This window comes from Lepidochelys kempii, chromosome 4 (genome assembly GCF_965140265.1).
Source record: "Lepidochelys kempii isolate rLepKem1 chromosome 4, rLepKem1.hap2, whole genome shotgun sequence".
NCBI classification, from domain to species: domain Eukaryota; kingdom Metazoa; phylum Chordata; order Testudines; family Cheloniidae; genus Lepidochelys; species Lepidochelys kempii.
In genome coordinates, this window is record NC_133259.1 from 68,696,725 (window position 1) to 68,716,076 (window position 19,352).

The 19,352-nt window shown below is 39.8% G+C and overlaps 2 protein-coding genes across 4 annotated transcripts in view; one reads left to right on the plus strand and one right to left on the minus strand.

Moving 5' to 3' along the window:
• Window positions 1–19,352, plus strand: part of PALLD (palladin, cytoskeletal associated protein) — a 347,129-nt gene that overhangs the window by 253,137 nt on the left and 74,640 nt on the right. The gene's annotated exons all lie outside the window — the stretch shown is intronic.
• CBR4 (carbonyl reductase 4) overlaps window positions 14,708–19,352 on the minus strand; it is a 116,237-nt gene continuing 111,592 nt past the window's right edge. The window contains exons 8-9 of the transcript XR_012158618.1: window positions 15,946–16,227; window positions 14,708–14,795 (exon numbers count right to left, since the gene is read on the minus strand). The gene's annotated coding sequence lies outside the window, so the exon portion shown is untranslated. The remainder of the gene's footprint in view (window positions 14,796–15,945; window positions 16,228–19,352) is intronic.

A 19,352-nucleotide genomic window follows, 5' to 3' on the forward strand; every position in this document is an offset into this window, starting at 1 on the left:
AGGATCAATATTTCCAATGGAACTGTGGGCATGCAACACCTCTGAAAATCAGTCCAAGGTACCTTGAGTTGGGCATTCAAAGATAGAGGTATCCAAAATTAATGGACATGATCAAAATATTCAAGTGACCTATCCAACCACATATAGAAGATCTGGATTCTGGCCATTCCATAGACTTCTTGAGTCCCTGCCTAATGCCTTAACCAAAATACTATGCTTTCTCTCTCAAATATAACACTTGTACTCTGAATTTTTCAGATACAAAAGAATTTAGCCATACTCTGGCCCTGTTGAGAGAGATCAAATGATATGCTGTAAAAGGTTTTTATTTCCTTAGGGGAAAAAAGTCTTAATTTTTAAATCTGTACTAAAACTGTAGATCAGCATGTAATATAAAGATAAAGGTGTACCTTTTCTATCCATTTAAAAAGAATTATTGAATCCAACTATAAAATGAGACCATGGAAGTTCAAAATATATTGAAATAAAGTTCTGTTGTACTGTGAGTCCCCAGTATGTTACATGCGGTTCCCATTCTTTTATCTTTAATAGCTTTTGGAATTTTTGCTAGAGCTTTTGAGGTTATTAGCTTAACCTTCTCTTAGTAATTCATCTGGAGTTGCAGGAAAATGATCACTTCCATTTTCTGCTATTTATAAAATTTTTATTTCTAAAATCAAAAGAAAATATACATTTTAATATGTTGTATTTACAGTATGCTTGAAGTTGAAGCATATCCTTGGGGAGAAGGGATTTACAAGAAGAGACATATGGCTATATCCTGCTTTCAGATATGTGCAAATACTGAATTCTATAGGCATGTGCATGCACATTTACCTATGTAGATTGAAAGACCAAAACTATGAGATTAAAACAGTTAAGTAAAATATAGAACCGAACTGCCATTGCAAAGGCTTTCTGAAACAAAGAAAGGGCTTTAAATCTGCTATTTATTGGGTTCATTCTGTGGCTATCCATCGGTCACGAGAGGAAAAAAAGATACAAATAATACTTCTCCTACCTCTAAAGGTTCTTGGTTCCTTCAGTCCCATGACTTTAGACATTAGGGGTCATGATGATATAAGGGTGGAGGGAGAGCAGGAAATCACAATGTAACAGGAACCTGGTCCAATGAATGCTTTGAAAAGTTAATACCAACATTTTGCACTGAATCCCTTTCAAATAGAAAGCCAGAAAAATGAGCACAACAGTCAGAAAGAAGGATCTCCTTTGCTCTCCACCCACCCACTGCTACCCCCAATTGTATGGTGGCTTTTTGCACCAGTTGCAGGCAACAGAGCAGTCTTTAAAGTAGCCCACAGTATGCACATTGCAGTAACCCAGTCTTGATGTCATAAAGGCCTGGCTAACAGTGATCAGATCATTATATAAGAAACCTGGCCTCAATGTGGAGACATTCTCAAAAAAAACTCAACTCTGACCACATAGCATCATAGTTAACACCAGATGAAGGGTCTAAGCTAGAATTTGAGCAAGTTTAAAAAAGAAATTAACTCTTTCTAGGATCTGAGCTGTCATTTTAAACGGTCTAGGTTTTTCTACTGATCCCCTTCTCTGTTTTTCGGTGTACCCAATTAGTGTGTGACGCTTCATGGGAGTTAATGTGATCAATGAGAAATTAGCTGGGTATTTCAGTACGTTGGTGGAAAAGTGTCAAGAAGGCTTAAAGACTTAAGAAAAGAAACACATAGCTTGTGGATCTTTGTTTGTTACAGATTGAAGCAGTAACCCACTGTGCTAGTGAATCTATTGTAAGATGGTCTTGTTTCAGAGTAGCAGCTGTGTTAGTATGTATCCGCAAAAACAGGGGTACTCATGGCACCTTAGAGACTAACACATTTATTAGACCATAAGCTTTCGTGGGCTGTAACCCACAAAAGCTTATGCTCTAATAAATTTTTTAGTCTCTAAGGTGCCACGAGTACTGTTCTTTTTGAAGATGCCACTGTTCTTTTTGAAGGTGGTCTTGTGTTGCCTTATGAGGACTGAAACATAACTGAGATGGACTGGATTCCTCTCATGTGTTGTCTTTTTCATGATGATTTGTTATAATCTGTGGGCATGGCTTGTTGGTTGTAGGAAGGAAAATCTTTATTGTGATAAATATTTTGGTTCAGAAGAAAATGTTGATGGTTTGGGGGATCAGGGAGCTGGGTTAATATTACCTGAGCTATTGTTCTACCCTGATGCATCTTACCTTAATAACACACATACATAATCAGTATCTGACAAAGCATATGGACATAGCCTAATTTAAGTGCAAGTGAGAAAAAGCTCAAACAACTAGTGTTGGAGTAACTTTCTCGCTGAAAGAGAAAATAAATGTACACAGATCAAGATATTCTTTTCTGTTTCTCTCTTTTTACACTATGTACATAACTGCTGTCATTGCCTTGAAAACGGATAGTTACCTCTGCAAAGCAGCAGCAAAGCTTACTTAGATTTAACATCACTTTCAGAGCTGTATCAAAACAGTTCTGCTTTCACGGTCCCCACTCACATTTCTTCATGTTTGCTGCTTCTCTCAAGAAACTGCCACATGTGACTGCCTCAACTCCACTTCAGACATGTTTACTTTAGTTAGTTAGTTGGTTAGTTAGAAAGACTACATGCTTGAATTGTTACTCGAAATCGCCATCTTTGCATACCTTTCACCATGGGGTTCTGGCTACTGGGCAAGTAGTTTGTTCACATTCTCTGTACCTTGAGGCCTTGTCTACACACACAGTACCTGAAGCTGATCAAGGTTTTTATAGATCTGGCCACAATTTTTCTAAGAATTGTGCACCGAAAAATGCAGTTTTGGGTCAACCAAAACTATTTGCAAATTTACTGGATAGTTTCTCTCCCCCACCCTCCATTGAGCTAGATTCACCAGAGGAGTTAAGTATCATTTTTGGTGGCTTCTGGTTATTCTGGGATGGGTCTCTCTCAATTTTTCCTCATGCAGCCATTTGACTTTGTATGAAATGCTTGACTATTCACTGGGCCAGAGAGAGATCATGACTCTTAACCTGGGGGGTAGGGCAATCAGCTGGGAGGGGGGAGACCTGGATTTAAGTCCTTGCTCCAGAGTGGGGATTTGAACCTGGGTGTCCCACATCCCAGGGGAGTGCTTTAACCACTGTGATATTGTATAGAATGGTGGGGGGTGGCTGTTGCACCATCTCATTGTCGTCCTCCTCCAGATTTGAGAATTTAGCTCTTAATTTCCTTTACTTTTATTTTTAAATAGTTAATGCACAAAGTCTGAATAACATTTTTCCAACTTTTTCACTTCGCAAAAAGTTCAAAACATTTTGGTTTCAGTTTGACCCAAAACAAATTTTTTAAAATTTTTCAGAAGTGGCTTTTAATACAGTTATTCGCACAGCTCTAGTTATTAACACTTCCAATGAAGATGAACATCTTTCCTCTTGCGTTTGAACATAACTGAATTTTGTAGTACTGCTACAGTGTTGTGCAATTAACATTCTTGCTGGGTACAAACTTCGGAGTTTTCTTTGGTGATTGATTATATCTAAGAATGTGAGGAGACACTTAGGGACAGCAGAGTTATAATGGATTACCAAAGAGCTCCAGCTGAGTAGAAGACAAGTTTGCAAATAAGACTCTCTATGGTTACAGTAAAACTTTTATTAGGATGAATCAAATAGCTTATGATGTTCTGAGCGCTAATGCCAACCAAGGGAAAAGACACATCCTGTTTACTGAGTGGATTCTGGAATGTACTGAACTGGGGAAACTACATATTTGCACATAGTAATAGTTAAAGTAACACATTCATTGATAAACAGCAGAGAAGAATAGAAATGTAATACCAGTATGCAGAAAGTTGCCTGATCTAGGTCAGATGAAAGTTATGCTCTTTAAAAAAAAAAATTAAATGAAATATTCTTACAGGGCATCTCTCACTCTTGAAAACATTTCTATCCCTCTATTAAATTTTCCAGTGGTAAGGGTGTGATGTTGATAATAAGAGTCCGCTAATTAAGTTAATAATATAGGTAGTGTTTGAAATTGATTTGTAAAACATGTGAATAAAAACTTTCATCAGTGAAAACTGCGTATTTTTTAAAAGTTGCTTGTAATGTTAGAAACCAAACACAACAGCATTGTGCTAGTGAAGTGGTACTCAACATTTTTGATACCAGATTTCCTTTTCCATACTCGAACCCTCCTCCCATAGAGCAGGGTTACAGCTGAGACACACTTTCCATGGGGCCATGAAACGTGATGCTCTTCTTGATGCAGAATGTCCATGCTTTTGGATGAAAATTAAAGTACCTTTGACATGTGTTTCTGTAAAAGGATGTGGGTTAAAAGGTATCTTCAATATCTCAATAAATGGTGTGGTGTTGTAGAATGGTGAGCCTTGGTAACGCAAAACTTGTGGAAAGACTTTAAGGCTTTACTTTTGGTAGTTGGTAAAGGTGTTTTTTTCAGCATCCTATGCAAGGGACATGGAAGAGTGCTGTATTTGATTTGGGGTGTTTGGGATGGTGGGCACACACAAATACAAGCAGTTCCCTCTCTCAGTCTGAGAAACAGAGCTTGTGCTGCAGTGTCTAAATCCTGGCCTGGAGGAAGCAGGTGTGAAATGGATTACTGACCACGCTTCACCTTCCTTATCCAATATCAAATGTTGCAGTGTACATTTTTCTGTCATTTAGGTGATGATGCACATTGGTGTCTAACGGTTTAATTGGTGAAACCATGTCAATGTATCTTCAGAAAATAAATTCTGTTTTAATACCGTGTAGGGCTTTTTATGAAAAATGTCAGTCCAGGAGGGTGCTAACTGATGGCTGCTAACAGATAAGTCTAAAAATGTAATTTTAAATGGGAATCATCATTGAGCACCTGTATTTCCAGTGGGGTCCCGCAGGACTGGTTCTTGGCCCTATCCTATTTAATATTTTTATTAATGATATGAAAAAAAAATATAAAATCATCACTGTTAAAGTTTTCAGAAAATTGGGGGAGTTCTAAATAAAGGAGGATAGATCACTGATAAAGAGCAATATGGATCACTAGGTAAACTGCAGGCAAGAAAACAATATGTGTTTTAATATGGCTAAATGAAAATGTATACATATTGAAACAAAGAATGTAGGCCATACTTACAAAATGGGGGATTCTATCCTGCAAATCAGGGACTTTGAAAAAGATTTGGGGGTCATGTGGATAATCAGCTGAATATGAGCTCCAAACATCCTGGCCAAAAGGGCTTGGATGCATAATCCAGGGAATCTCAAATAGGTGTAGAGAGATTATTTTGTCGCTATTTGGCACGGGTGCGACCGCTGCTGGAATACTATATCCAGTTCTGGGGTCCACAATTCAAGAAGGAGGCTGATAAACTGGGGAGGGTTTGGAGAAAAGCCACAAGAGTTATTTTGGGGAAGTTCTCTGGCCTGTGTTATACTAAAGATCAAACTAGATTATCACAATGGTCCTGTCTGGCCTTGGAATCTATGAAGAGTTCAGAAATCTGTGATTTTTGCTAATCAAATTCTTTCTCAGCCCTCAAGGTACTATCTGCATTTCAGATGGCTGAAGCAAGGCCTGTTGAGTATCATAAATGAATATCCTGTCCTCCATTAATCAAATTAGGGTTACTTTCAGTGTTACTTTGCCAGATACATTGGTCTAAAAAAACTAAGGAACATGGAATCAATTGAAGTGTGGGTGTGTTGTGCATGGTGTTCTGCTGGTTTAACCTATGTCTGATGTTTGTTTAAACCAGATTATGTGGCTGGAAATGATGACAGAAGCAATTTAAAAATGTTTACAGGGTTCTCATAACCTCAGTTTCCCAATCCAAAATAGCTGAGGAAATTTCAAGACTGGCAATACTGAGGCAGTGATGAAGATGCTGCTGAAAATTAACACTGATAAGTCTTGAGCCACAGCCAACTAAACTGTATTTGGTAGTATTCATTTGAGAGAAATTGGTTTTTAACTGCCTTGAACCTGAGCTACTCCACATATAGACCTTTATATTTAAGGTGTATTCCTTATCCTTTTATAGTGGCTGAAAATGGGTGAAATCCTGGCCCGGTTGAAGTCTTTGGGAGTTTTGCCATTGACCACAATAGGACCAGGATTTCACCCAAGATCTTTGGTATTTCTGTTTAATAATGACAGCTGTATGTGGTGACATTTTTCTAGCCATTTCTCATTTCTGCCTTTGGTGACAAAATGTCTGTCACAGTTTCATTTATTTTGGTCTCAGTCTGTCCTATGTGAATGTTGCAAAACAGAATACACGCACTTTACTAGCTTTCTCTAGGTCCTAAGTACTTGGCAGAAATTTTTACTGTCTCTTTAATATTTTCCCCTTAAAGGCAGGCAATCAAATTGTTGAATAACAGTAGTAAAATGAGAATTTCAAACACTGTGAACTATGAAAGGAAAAGAAGGTGTTTGAATGTCACAGTGAAATTGAAGTATTATTTTTGTAAACGTAGACTGGTCCCAGAATGTTCCAGATTATAGAAAGGCCTTTGTGGCATTTAGCTAAAGCATGTGATTTGTTTTTTAAATTATCCAATGGGAATAAACTACTACTTTGGATTTTTTTTAAAAAACAAAGGGATTGAAAAGCTCCTCATCTCAAGAAGTCAAAAGAAATCTGGAGACTTGAGGACAATGTCCTGGAATGAGGAATATAAGTGAATATCAAAATCAGGTTATGATGAACAAGTGGAGCTGTATTCCAGCATTTTCACAGGATGTTAGCACCAGGTGCTACATCTACTGAAACTCAGAGAATCTATATATTATCCTATATCTACAGTATCAATGTAAAGACCCTGCATTTGGACCTATTGTACCAATGTTAACCCTTTGCTCCTCAGATAATGAAGCAATACCTTCAAACAGCTGAGAGGGTTTGCATGGCTGATTTTGCTTTTGGAAAATTACATTTATTTGTTGCAATAGCATAAATGCAAATAGCTGTCACTAATTAGAAAAAAACATGTTTACATCTACTACATAATTAATTCTGAAAACATGAACATCACTTTATTAATGTAGAGGTACCTTGTTAGGGATGGAGAATGCTGGTGCTGTATTTTGTGCATATACATAACTGAGAGCTCACTCTTGCTCCTACTGAAAGCAATAGTAGTTCTGTCATTTCTTTCAACGGGGGTTAAATTGATTTCTTTCTCTTTCATATGATTGAGACTGAAGCACGAGATCTGTCATTCATCTCCATTATTTATCTGTTACTGTATACAACAGCAAGCGCTCATTCAGATTTGTGTATATGAAGTTAATGCTTGTGAAAGATGCCAGAGTAACACCTCTGAAACCAAAATAACCTATCCACAGAGCAGATAGTGGCAGTGAAAGATTTCCCACACTGTCCTGCTGTTATGCCTCAATTTGCACATGGAAAGATCACTTCTAGGGGTGACAGTTTCTGTCTTCTCTGCTGAGTCTGCAAAGACAGGTGCCAGGGTGATGGTATTTTTAGCTGTTGAGGCCACTCTTCTGGGAACTGAACGGAGAGTGACTCAGTTCACATAGGGTACCAAACATTCAGCAGACGTTTGCCACTTCTGTCACTACTTACTGCATCTAAACTGGTGATCTAGAGTGAAGCAATTCACATCCCTTTACCAAAACAGGTTCCATCCTTACCATTTGAGTAATCACAAGTTAACAAGATATTTGAATTCAACTGCAAGCTTGCTCCAAAAGCAACAGGTGAAATGTGGAAAGTATTCTTAAAATAAATTATTGCACTTTTAGGTCCAAATTTTCAAACTTGTGTGAGGAAAGTTAGGCTCCTGTATAACCAGCCTGATTTTAAGAGATGTAGATTACCTAACGCTCCCACTGTATAACTTCAGTGGCAGATGCATGTGCTCTGAAAATCAAACTACTGATTTAGGTTTTGCATTGCACTAGTTTTTGCATTGCATTAGGTTTTGCATTGCACAAGTTCAGAAAATGTTGGCATTTCCCTTTTATATGACACTATAAAATGATGATAAATGTGACACAACTCTGTCCAGCTAGAGTATAGGTCAGATGACCATTCCTTTTCTGGCTGCTATATATAGTAAACTAACTTGTGTAATACATTGTTAAAATAGATGAGAGAGAGAGAGAATGTCAGCTGAATTTTTTCCATTAAAGTTCATTTTAACAGATGTTTTCTCTGTTTCCACAATGACAACGTACCATGGGACAATATTTGAAACTCAACAGGGAACTGAAACAACAACTTACTAAACAGCAATTGCGTCATCCAGTGATCGTCAACTATTTAGGTCAAGTTTTATTGCAATTTTCATTTGATTTAGTGTTTGCTATAAACACAGTTGCATTGTTGTTATTTACATCTATGGTTTGAGTTTAAAACTATTCTCCTTTCTAGTCCCTGGAAAGGAGGTCCAGGATTGCACTCTCAGCAAATTTGCGGATGATACTAAACTGGGAGGAGTGGTAGATACGCTGAAGGGCAGGGATAGGATACAGAGGGACCTAGACAAATTGGAGGATTGGGCCAAAAGAAATCTGATGAGGTTCAATAAGGATAAGTGCAGGGTCCTGCACTTAGGACGGAAGAACCCAATGCACACCTACAGACTAGGGACCGAATGGCTAGGCAGCAGTTCTGCGGAAAAGGACCTAGGGGTGACAGTGGACGAGAAGCTGGATATGAGTCAACAGTGTGCCCTTGTTGCCAAAAAGGCCCATGGCACTTTGGGCTGTGTAAGTAGGAGCATTGCCAGCAGATCGAGGGACGTGATCGTTGCCCTTTATTCGACATTGGTGAGGCCTCATCTGGAGTACTGTGTCCAGTTTTGGGCCCCACACTACAAGAAGGATGTGGATAAATTGGAAAGAGTCCAGCGAAGGGCAACAAAAATTATTAGGGGTCTGGAACACATGACTTATGAGGAGAGGCTGAGGGAACTGGGATTGTTTAGTCTGCGGAAGAGAAGAATGAGGGGGGATTTGATAGCTGCTTTCAACTACCTGAGAGGTGGTTCCAGAGAGGATGGTTCTAGACTATTCTCAGTGGTGGAAGAGGACAGGACAAGGAGTAATGGTCTCAAGTTGCAGTGGGGGAGGTTTAGGTTGGATATTAGGAAAAACTTTTTCACTAGGAGGGTGGTGAAACACTGGAATGCGTTGCCTAGGGAGGTGGTGGAATCTCCTTCCTTAGAAGTTTTTAAGGTCAGGCTTGACAAAGCCCTGGCTGGGATGATTTAATTGGGGATGGGTCCTGCTTTTGAGCAGGGGGTTGGACTAGATGACCTCCTGAGGTCCCTTCCAACCCTGATATTCTATGATTCTACTGATTGGAAACAATTTTAAAAAAAAGTCTTCTAAAAAATAAGCACTGACTGTGGCTATTAGCTCTATGTGTATAGTTTTGGGATGAAGAAAACAAATTTTTCAATACTGAGCTAATTTCATTCATCAGTGGAATTACACCAAGGATGAAGTTGGCTCTGTGAACATTTTTCCTTATAGGTTTGTTATTCTGACAGTTAAGCCACAAATTAAGTCAAACATCCTCATTTTCAATTAACCTGGTTAACCAGCCACAAAGATTCTTCATCAGATGCCCTCAGGTGGGATCAGTAAATAATACAATTAAAAATCACTTCTCTTTGCTGTGATTTCAGTTCCTGTAAATTTTCAAAGCATAGTATGTAGCACAATTCCCATTAAAGACATTGAGAGTCATTCAGTTAAATCATTGCAAGGCCCTTTAGCAAAGATGATGGCCTACTTTGGCTTTTCATGCTCCCGTGGGTAAGCTTTCTGCATGGCACTGAGTAGATACATGTTCACTCTGGATGAAATGCTATGCAAACAAAATAAATTACTGAATGCTGTAATTGATCTGCAGTACAATGAATGTACATCATCTGGCCTTAGTAAAAATAATTAATAATAATACCAACAACATAGCACTTTACGAGCATTAACTAATTTATTTTCATAATAACCTAGTGTTGTAGATTAGGTGGTGGTTGTTTATTGATTGAGAATCTGAAGCAGAAAGGTTTGTCTCTCCCAAGACCACAGAGAGTCAGTATCAAACCCAGGATAAGAGCATAATGTTTTTGGCTCCTAGTCTAGTGTTCAGACCACTAGATCATGACTCTCTGTACTCTGATTAAACACTCTTGCTCTGCTGAAATTTGTGTAAAGTCTAAAGTGATTTCCAATGCTGTACTAATGCTCCAGCATTGAGAAAGTAATGAGAGTAAGATTACCAGGCCCTTGCCATTGCTCTTCTAATTATTATTTGATGAACCTTACTGAGAACTAAGTGGGCACCTTTGAGTGTTTAAAGCAAGATGTTAACTTGCAGGGAGGCTTCCTATTAAGGAAGAGTGATGTAATGTCAGTGGAACACTGCCAGCTTCTCTCCACTCATTTTATTTATATTAGCTGCATACCAGAGGAAAATGCCCCACAAAACATGAGTGCTGTTTGCTATATTTAGCCAGGCCATCTTAGAAATACCAGGAGGTTCTGTTTCTATGCAATGGAAATAATTATAAAAAAGATTTTCAGGGCATCTTATTTCAATAAAACAGGTTTGAGCGAGTGTGAAAGTGAAAACCCTATGTTACAAGACAAGTTCCTGAGACACAGAAGAACTCTGGGGTACCGTCTATTATTTATTTTTTGGACAGGAGTTTTGCCTGTACTCCTGTACTGAAAAGCAATGTTTAAGATTAACATTTTAATTTAACAGTATTACTGGGTACATATTTTTATCTGCCAGTAATAGAAACAACATGAATAGATATGATCTTAGTAGATTTAAAATATTATAGATAGAATATAAATGTCCTACCACTTAGCTTATGTAGCTAAAACAGAAACTTCATCTATATACCCAAATACAGTAATCTAATCTGACGTGTTTATATGTCCCTAATACGATGCATCTTTTGGTGATGTATAAAGTTAACCTATCATTAATCTGGGTCCCTCAAATATATTGTCCTGATTACCTTCTCTGTGGTGTTGTTAAACTACTGAAGTCCTCCATTTAATGAGCTACAGGATTCTTTTTTTTTCTGGCTTTTTGTTTGTTATATGTACTCTAGTTGATGGCATTGATAGATAATCACAAGATTTCTTCCCAACTCTAACAATGTTGCTGCATGCTGCTGCTAACCAATTTTCTATTAATTTCACACCCAGATGGTGACCTTAGCTGGGTGGGTGGTCTATGAAACCATTGAGCCTCCATGCCACTCATTCTGCCCAAAGGAACATTCCTCATCTAAAATAGCTGGGCGTACATGGGTTTGCTACAATGGGGAAACTGTTTTCTCAAGTCAGTTAATTATGTATTCAGTGTTTGTAGCTGTTTTGGTCCTAGGATATTAGAGAGACACGGTGGGTGAGGTAATATGTTTTACTGGACCAACTTCTGTTAGTGAGAAAGATAAGCTCTCAAGCGGTCACAGAGCTGAAGACCTGAAGAAGAGCACTGTGTAAGGTCAAAAGCTGGTCTCTCAGTTAATTATCTGATGCATAACACAATTCATATCAGTTACTTACGTGGCATATAGGAAAGAGTTTTTTATTAATACATCTAAATGAACCCATTATTTGAATAACTTGCTGAGAATCACCCCAGTGTGATTGTGAAGCAATGTGATATACTGCTATAGTTCAAAGAATTGGTTCAAGAGCTACCAGATGATTTCTCAGATCTGAGTTCATGAGGTTTGGATATGTCTGAGATAGTATAGTTAGGTTTCAAGGAAAGGGTGAACAGCTGTCTGAACATCTTCCTGTTAATCACTTTAGAGTGAACCCCTGGTGGTGGTTTCTGAGAAAGCTACATTGTGTTAGTCTTCTGGTCAGAAGTAGGGCAAAATGGCAGCAAGACCCTTGTTGCACAAGGAAAATAAAAACACAGTGATCAGTTAGGACTATTGCAAATCAAGTTTTGTGTTTCTCTTCACATCTGGAAAGTGTTTTAGAACTGTGGAACTGCTTAATATACATAGAAGGTGTTCCAACTGTGATAGCAAGTTACTGTAGCACATTTCCAAGTGTGCTGAAGATCTTTTCCCACTCAGTCATTCTAAGTAATTCATTAGGGAAGTGGATCGTGCGGCTAAATAATGATGAGAGAATATTTTAGGTCAACTAGAGGTCAAAAACATATGGTAATCAATCTGTGTTTTTCCTTTTTGTAAAATTCTTGTTGATTTTAAATACCAAAATAAAATTGTAAGAGAAAGTGGGGGTAAAAATGTTCCCATGTTCTTCAGATGGTATTTCTTAGAACCAGGCTCCAGAGGACCAAATATCTCCCCCAGGATAAAACAGCAGACATAACTAATATATGAAGTATTGCATGGACAGTGAGGATGATGTGCTAACACTTCTCATTTGGCACATTTTTTTTCTTAATTTAACTAGACAAAAATAGGGTTTTTGGCATTTTAATATTCTTGAATCACTCTTTGAATATTTCTGGATTGATTTACTCTCTGGTGTTTTCAAAAATGATCTAAAAATGGCCTCAAATAGCACTTTCTTTAGGGCGTGAGAATACAATTAATGTGACAAGTCTTAGTGTATGGACTCATTAGGATCCTGGCATGCAAAATAGAAGAAGTGCGGAGAAATAAATGTAGTTGCAACCGAACAAAAATACTTATCAGTGCAATTTGTCATCAAAGTTGGGTGTCCGAACACACTTCAGGATGTACAACTGAACTCATTATGGAGGACAACTGCTTCTTTGCCTTTTCTTATATTATCCTCTCTACTGTAAGAACAATAGTTAATGATCTATTGTACACAGCTGAAAGCATTAGATCTGCTGTCAACAGCACACTTACTCTTCAAGGTGTACGCTTTCCCCCATTTCTCTGTGATTTTTTCTGGTGCCTTTCTCTTCATTTTTTTTTCCTGTTCCACATAAAATTATCAGAATACCACTATATGGAGGGATGGACAAACCAGTTTTGAACTGCTCTGAATTTTAGTTTAGCTCAAACCAAACCAACTCTAAAACTTCTTATAAGATTAAAATAAAGTTCAGCTAATTTTTAAAGTTTCCAGAGTACCGTTGGAAAGGGCAGAAGGTGATTTGGTGCTTATCCATTTCCACACATGGAGGAAGGACATTGTCATCCATGCTAGCCCTCACTCTGGTACAGCCCCAGAACTTCTTTAGTCTCGTCTTCTGTATCCTGCAAACCTAAAATTCCATTTTCAGTGTAGACGTGTGGGCTGCTAATCAAAGTGCAGTTTTGTAAAGTTCTTCTGTTCCCTGTCTCAGCTATTTATAAGGTGGTAGGCAACTGCTGAGAGTAATTGTCATGGCATTTAAAGAGAGGATGTGCATCTATGAATAGAAGACCATGGCTTCACTACAAAAAGGTGTGTTTTTACATCATCAGCTTTCCTGTTGTAAATCCTAATGGAGACAAGGCACAGCTAGTTTCTACCTTGATTTAAGTAGTCTAAGTCAAACCTGTATCAACTGAGGTTTACCTCACCTGGCTACACGATGGTAAAACCTAGCAGTACCTTGTCTCCACTAGGATTTACAGCAAGAGAGACCTCTTGATGTATGAACATGCTTTTTGGAGTAAAGATAAAGTCCAATATACTGTCTCTGAGAGCAATATCAGATGCTTCAGAGGAAGGTTCAAAAAACTCAGTAATAGGCTCCATAGATGTGGATTGTTCTTTCTTCATAATCCCTGTCAGATCATGGTTGGAATATGCCTTGAAGCATGAGTTTAATAATTTATAATAAAAAAAAAGCCTCTTACAAAACACCTTTCACACTGTCAAGCTCAAGGCTAATAAAACTGGGCTTGTGGGTTTTGGGTTTTTTGGGGGGTTGGGGGGGGCGTGTTAATAGAATTATAGAAATCAGCTATTTTCATACTAGATTATAAAGTCCACTTCTTGTAAGGCAAAATTGTTCCATCCAGCATGTTAGAGTAATCGGGGGAATGCTGTTCATTATTTTTTCCAATATTTATAGTTTTGCAGCTTTCTTTAGAAGCATCCCATGAACAGGATTATTGCCCAGAAATCACTGAAAAGGAGTAAGAACATAATTAAGGCTAAGATTTAGTCATAGGTATTTTTAGTAAAAGTCATGGATAGGTCGGGCAGTAAGCAAAAATTCATTGCCCGTGACCTGTCCATGACTTGTCCTATACACCCCTGACTAAATCTCGGGTGCTCTGGAGTGGGGGTTCTGGGGGTACCACTGGTGCTCTGGGGCAGCCTGGGGAGCACACATCCCAGGACTGCCACTGGTGCTTGAGGGGCAGGCAAAGCCTGAGACCGCTGCTAGTGCTGTGGGGAGAGGGCTGCAGGCCGAGACTGCTGCTGCTGCTCTGGAGGGCGGGCGGGCGCACTGGCTTAAGAAAGCCCCAGCAGTGGCTGGTGCGGCTGTCCCGGGGGCTTCCTGAGCTGCTCGGGTGGCCTTGGGGTCAGCCGCACCAGCCACCACTGCAGAAGTCATGGAGATCCTGGAAAGTCCTGGATTCTGTGACCTCCGTGACAGACTCGCAGCCTTAAACATAATTTAACACAAATGTATAGCCTGTCCCTCTTGTGCTAAAATAAACACTTCTGGGGTGTGTGTGTGTTTGTACTTTGTCTAGTCCATTTTTAAAATGTTTCCAGGTCATGTGGCTTACCTGAGAGCTTTACACCAGCTGGATAGCTCAAGGGGATAAGCACTGGTCCTTTGAACCTGACCAGCCCAGCCAATGTTCAAGTTCTACCTGGGACAAATTGAGAAAAGGTTAGATGGCATATAGAATCATAGAATATCAGGGTTGGAAAGGACCTCAGGAGGTCATCTAGTCCAACCCCCTGCTCAAAGCAGGACCAATCCCCAACTAAATCATCCCAGCCAGGGCTTTGTCAAGCCTGACCTTAAAAATTTCTAAGGAAGGAGATTCCACTGCCTCCCTAGGTAACGCATTCCAGTGTTTCACCACCCTCCTAGTGAAAAAGTTTTTCCTAATATCCAACCTAAATCTCCCTCACTGCAACTTGACAGCATTACTCCTTGTTCTGTCATCTGCTACCACTGAGAACAGTCTAGATCCATCCTCTTTGGAACCTCTTTGGAACCCCCTCTCCGGTAGTTGAAAGCAGCTATCAAATTCCCCCCCCCCTCATTCTTCTCTTCTGCAGATTAAACAATCCCAGTTCCCTCAGCCTCTCCTCATAACTCATGTGTTCCTGGCCCCTAATCATTTTTGTTGCCCCCCGCTGGATTCTTTCCAATTTATCCACATCCTTCTTGTAGTATGGGGCCCAAAACTGGACACAGTACTCCAGATGAGGCCTCACCAATGTCGAATAGAGGGGAACGATCACGTCCCTCGATCTCCTGGCAATGCCCCTACTTACACATCCCAAAATGCCATTGGCCTTCTTGGCAACAAGGGCACACTATTGACTCATATCCAGCTTCTCGTCCACTGTAACCCCTAGGTTCTTTTCTGCAGAACTACTGCCTAGCCATTCGGTCCCTAGTCTGTAGCGGTACATGGGATTCTTCCGTCCTAAGTGCAGGACTCTGCATTTGTCCTTGTTGAACCTCATCAGATTTCTTTTGGCCCAATCCTCTAATTTGTCTAGGGCCCTCTGTATCCTATCCCTACCCTTCCAGCGTATCTACCTCTCCTCCCAGTTTAGTGTCATCTGCAAACTTGCTGAGGGTGCAATCCACACCATCCTGCAGATCATTAATGAAGATATTGAACAAAACCGGCCCCAGGACCGACCCTTGGGGCACTCCACTTGATACCGGCTGCCAACTAGACATGGAGCCATTGATCACTACCCGTTGAGCCCAACAATCTAGCCAGCTTTCTGTCCACCTTATAGTCCATTCATCCAGCCCATACTTCTTTAACTTACTGGCAAGAATGCTGTGGGAGACTGTGTCAAAAGCTTTGCTAAAGTCAAGGAACAACACGTCCACTGCTTTTCCCTGATCCACAGAGCCAGTTATCTCATCATAGAAGACAATTAGATTAGTTAGGCATGACTTGCCCTTGGTGAATCCATGCTGACTGTTCCTGTTCACTTTTCTCTCCTCTAAGTGCTTCAGAATTGATTCCTTGAGGACCTGCTCCATGATTTTTCCAGGGACTGAAGGGAGGCTGACTGGCCTGTAGTTCTCAGGATCCTTCTTCTTCCCTTTTTTAAAGATGGGTACTACATTAGCCTTTTTCCAGTCGTCCGGGACCTCCCCCAGTCGCCATGAGTTTTCAAAGATAATGGCCAATGGCTCTGCAATCACATCCGCCAACTCCTTTAGCACTCTCAGATGCAGTGCATCCGGCCCCATGGACTTGTGCTCGTCCAGCTTTTCTAAATAGTCCCGAACCACCTCTTTCTTCACCGAGGGCTGGTCACCACCTCCTCCCTATGCTGTGCTGCCCAGTGCAGCAGTCTGGGATCTGACCTTGTTCGTGAAGACAGAGGCAAAAAAAGCATTGAGTACATTAGCTTTTTCCACATCCTCTGTCACTAGGTTGCCTCCCTTATTCAGTAAGGGGCCCACACTTTCCTTGACTTTCTTCTTGTTGCTAACATACCTGACGAAATCCTTCTTGTTACTCTTAACATCTCTTGCTAGCTGCACCTCCAGGTGTGATTTGGCCTTCCTGATTTCACTCCTGCATTCCCAAGCAATATTTTTATGCTCTTCCCTGGTCATTTGTCCAATCTTCCACTTCTGGTAAGCTGCTTTTTTGTGTTTAAGATCAGCAAGGATTTCACTGTTAAGCCAAGCTGGTCGCCTGCCATATTTACTATTCTTTCTACGCATTGGGATGCTTCGTCCCTGTAACCTCAATAAGGTATCTTTAAAATACAGCCAGCTCTCCTGGGCTCCTTATTGCTAGAATCTGTCCATCTTTTTATGGATTCTCCATCACTGACAATTTTTAAATCAAGGTTGGTTAGTTTTCTAAAAGATCTGGTCTGGGAATTATTTTAGTGAAGTTCTATGGCCTGTGTCATACAGAAGGTCAGATTAGAGGATCACAGTAGTCCCTTCTGGCCTTGGAACGATGAAGCTTTGATGCTGTTCAATACAAATTATTGTCCCTGGCTGTTCCTTAGGAGAAACTTCTGTCTGAGTTGTGCCTGGTTCTTCATTTTAGGCCAGTCATCATGTTATATCTGCCACTGCATGTGGGGGGAAGGGAAATTCACTTGCTTCTACTACTCTCCCCAGGCCACAAGCTGGATTTGTTTAATTTACAGCTAAACAGGTTCCAGATCAGTTTTCCACAGGTGAAAAGCCAATCAGTTCCACTTATGCATTATAGAAACACAATGAATGTTTGTGTTTTTCATCATAAGCTTGTTTGTGCCAATAAAACAAAAACCTCACACCTTAAATATACTGTTCCCAGTATTACAGCTCCCCTATTGTGCAATTTATTCCAGTTTTTGTAATAGGGCCTCTACAGCAAATAAGCCCTCTGTTGAAAGCTTACTTAATGGCTTTTGTGGTAAGTAATATTTTAGGTGGACCATCTTCAATGAAATGGGTTTTATCCTTAACAATTGGTACAAAAGAAACTCTGTGTCTTGCTATCCCACATAATAATAAGAGATCTTTTTAACAAGATAATGAATGGTCTTATAATTAGTAACTAAAGAAAAATTGATCTAAATTCTCACTGCAAATGACCTTCACTTATTTGCCATGACAATCCTGTTTTAAACTATTTATTGCAGATGTTAAAAGGAAATTGAATCATTTTGAGTGCCCCTGTCCAAGTATATATTCATTCAGTATATAGTATTTACCTTTCTGACTGTAGATTATGCAGAATGTCCTGTTCAGAAGGGTTTATTCTGGGTACAAGAAGCTTTTTGGTTCCAGTGCAGCTAATTGTCCATTTGTGTTGCTATTTGTCTGTGCCCAGAAATTTTTGCTGATTCAAGTTTTGGTGGGTTTTTTTGTTTTTGTTTTTTGTTTTTTTTATAATTAGTGGTTATCCAGGACACAAAGCCCATTGGAATGTCAGGTTCAGTCAGGCTTTAAGGCTAAAGAAGCCTACTCTGTCCAGAGGGGCAATCACATTATAATCCAGCCCCTGTTTCAGATATTGGAGAAGAATGCTAGGGAAGCAGTGGGAGGTGTGCAGTGTTTCTCAGCTCCATGGAGGAGGCAACATCCACCTCAGATAACTAACTGGAGGAGGCAATGGGCTGCACTCTCAAAGGACATCAAAATGGAATCTGGGAGAAAAAAGCCTCCCTGTGAATCCTCAAAAGCCTCAGCAAGAAAGCTCCAGTCCGTAATGCTGCAGTAACCTCTGAGGCCCAGAGGAGAGGTTTTTAGAATCTGCAAAGGACTGCATTATCTCCTGCCGTCTCTCTTTCCACTAAGTATACACTCAAAGCACAAGCTGATTCTTTCTGCACCAAACCCAACTATCCTTGGGATCAGCTGGGCCAAGTGCAGAGCCATGTTACAGCGGGAAGGGAATACAAGACCCATCACTGAGATGTAACACAGACCCAAGATTTGGTTGAGTTAAAATTAAAAGTTGTTTAAATAAATGTCATTTAAAAATTGTAAGAAAGTGAAATACTAAGTAGGACAATAGCGTTAACATCAGTACTAGGAATCCCAATGTTCTGGGGAGTGAGGTGGAGAACGTGTTAGGTTCTTGAAAGTTTATTATTGTTTCTTGTTTTCTCTCTCCTTTCCATCTCTCCTAGAAATAAGTACGTGCTTTTGATGGGGTCATTCTTACATTTATAAAAGGAGTTTCTTAAGAGTGATATGGTTGATTGGAACTGCAGGGCATGATGATAAAATGGTTCTGGCATCCAGCATGAATAAGCTGACATTCTCATAAAAAGAAAACCTCAACCACATATAATGACTGTATAACTTCTGTTGGTAAGAGAGACAAGCTTTTGAGCTGCACAGAGCTCTTCTTCAGGTCTGGGAAAGATAAGACCAGCCTGAGAGCTTTAATTCATAACTTTGCTAGACACTTAAATTCATGGACTCAGTGGAGACACTGGCTTTATCTCATTACAACATCATCACTTCCACACTGACCTTCCTTTGTCTTATCATTGCAGAGGTGTTAGTTGCCCACTTCATCTTGAATGATCTCTTGCACCATGAGTTAAGTCCGTATGTTTAACAATCTCTTTCACTTTGTATTTAGCTGTGACACTCTGATTACCTTTCCCACACCTGAAGAAGAGGTGTAACTTAAAAGCTTGTCTCTTTCACCAGAAGAAGCTGGCCCGGTAAAAGATATTGCCTCACCCACCTTCTCTCT